Below are 2386 nucleotides of genomic sequence, written 5' to 3' on the forward strand. Positions count from 1 at the left end.
ATGTCATCAGTGCTGAACAACTATCTAAATTGTCAATTGCAATTGACAAATTAGGAAACCAGTAAAGTACTTCGAGTATGATTGAGTTGTGTAGGACCTTGATTTTTTAGGCTGTGTGCTCTATTAATAATATGCAATTTATAATGTGTACACTGAATCAACATACTGTGACTGAATGGTTTCTACTATTTTAGTCAGCTGTCCATTATTTGTCCTGTATTCAGAAATTTGGTATATTGGTTGCAGACTATATGAAATAATGCCTTAGATAAGCTGGGAGTTGTTTAGCCAATTCAATTAACATGTGAATTATTGAACTGCATAATTTATCTGCCTTTTGAAATCTTCCATTTGTGTTTGCAAGCTGACACCACTCACATATATTTCATCATCAGTAAGTTATTTCAGTTGCTCCACCATCTCTCCAGTTACCTAATATGAATTGTATTTGTCATCATTACACAATTTAATACATCTCTGATAAGCATCAAGGCTGTCGCTTGCCATCAAGGCGTTGGTTACCAGAATGCAGTCCTACAAATATTGGCACTCCATTTGCAGGTAAATTCTATGACTACAGGATAATTGACAAATATTGTCCTTTAGATCTGGCAGCTTTGCAACAGAGTAGTGGCAGCCATGGCTTGTCCAACTTTCTGAAATCAGCATACTACTGAGCATCGGATCTATATGTATCGTCAATGAAAATCCTTTTAACATTACATGGGTTTACTCCTGAAGTTTCATAGAATCCATAGATATATTTTTTTTGTTTAAGCAAAATATAAAGATCTCCGAATCACGAGTCACCATAATCTTGTCTTGTGATAATATGGACTTGCTACTGCTTTGGTACACTATATTTTACCCCAATTATATGTGCATTAGTTATTACCATGCATGAAGCTCAGAAGTACTATTCTTTGAAATAACACTGGAAACACTGATTTTAGTACAAGGACAGAATTATATAGTACTAATTTGTACCTTGAAGTACAAAACTGGAAACAATGTTAGGCTTGGACCATTCTTAATGGCACAGAAAGATAGAAACATGTATCAATTATTTTTACAAAAAATCCTTGCAGGGAGGAGTCACCTCAGTTATTTTCATGTTGTGTGGGATGAGAAAAAAATTACCATTCATTGACGATGATTATAAAGCTCAGCTATGATGTTCTATAGGTAACTTAATCTCCTTAATTTTTGACCAACTGAATTGGTGAAATACATTACAACAGAGAATGCCAAATTCTTCAAGCTCTTCATTTAATTGTTTCCTATGTTTCTTGACCTGCAGGTATGTACAAACCTTGAGAAGATGAGAGAGAAGATGGTGAAGGAGGGACAGGAGGTGAGCTATCACATGTGGGCAGAGGCAGATGGAGTTGATGAGGCAGAGCTGAAGAGCAAGCTGCAAGCAGGTTACTGCTGAGAGAGGCTGCTGGTGCTTGTTCCATTTGGTTTAGTGGTTATAGATCATTTTTTTTGGTGTATGTCCAACATCTGGTCCTTAATTGTTGAGACATCCTCACTACAGTAACAATCTGGTTGTTAAAAAAACTAATCAATATCAATCTTTATCTTTGAGAAGTTTTGTAGACAATTTCAATTCCTTTGAGGCTCATCTATTAGACGTTTTAATTCATGAAAGACAATAGGAATCAGATACTAGACAAGAAATGGTGGGAAATGCAGGAGCAATGGTCACCAAGTTGCTTCATCACTTACAGTTGGACAAGTTGGTTAAAGAGAAACTTGTAATCAGGGTCAGTAGATATCTTACTCTACAATATATTTCTAATTAGCTACTGACATCAAAGATAAGGATCCATGGATAGGAATTTCTCTGGTGTAATTTTTTTTCTTTTAGTTAGTTGTATAAATCTGCATCACCAAGCAAAATAATTCCTGTTATTGAGTTGTTTGCAGCTATATTAACCAGCACGAATCTAAAAAGGGATGTGGGCAACTTCCAGAAAGGGATATTAGATGTGGGCTCCATTGGTCCATACGAGATCTGGAGCCAATATTCATCGATCCTTGTTGCACACTAATTTTCTGAAGTTTGTCATCTTTTTTTTTCTTTATAATCATTAGTTACCATAACAGTTAAGCTAATTGTTCATGCATGATGAGTAATAGTGTTGGGTAAACAAAATGTTAAATCCTACTCCAAATACTTTGTCACAGTGTTATTTTTTTGTTGCAATGTATGCACATATAAGAATTTCAATAGGACAAATTGCTATCTTATTGTGCGATCTATGTAATTTTTAGTGCAAATGTTTAATTATCCCGTAGCAACGCACGGGCACGCTACCTAGTTTAATAGGAAAGTCTACCTTTCTTACAATAAAAAAGCCTAGCAAACTCATTAGCCTGA

General features: G+C 35.3%; 1 long non-coding RNA gene across 1 annotated transcript; it reads left to right on the plus strand.

Moving 5' to 3' along the window:
- Window positions 528-1464, plus strand: LOC110432223. Its single transcript, XR_002449626.1, has 3 exons — window positions 528-561; window positions 1089-1185; window positions 1301-1464. It is a non-coding gene; the product is annotated as an uncharacterized LOC110432223 (long non-coding RNA).

Source organism: Sorghum bicolor, chromosome 2, assembly GCF_000003195.3.
Source record: "Sorghum bicolor cultivar BTx623 chromosome 2, Sorghum_bicolor_NCBIv3, whole genome shotgun sequence".
NCBI lineage: Eukaryota > Viridiplantae > Streptophyta > Magnoliopsida > Poales > Poaceae > Sorghum > Sorghum bicolor.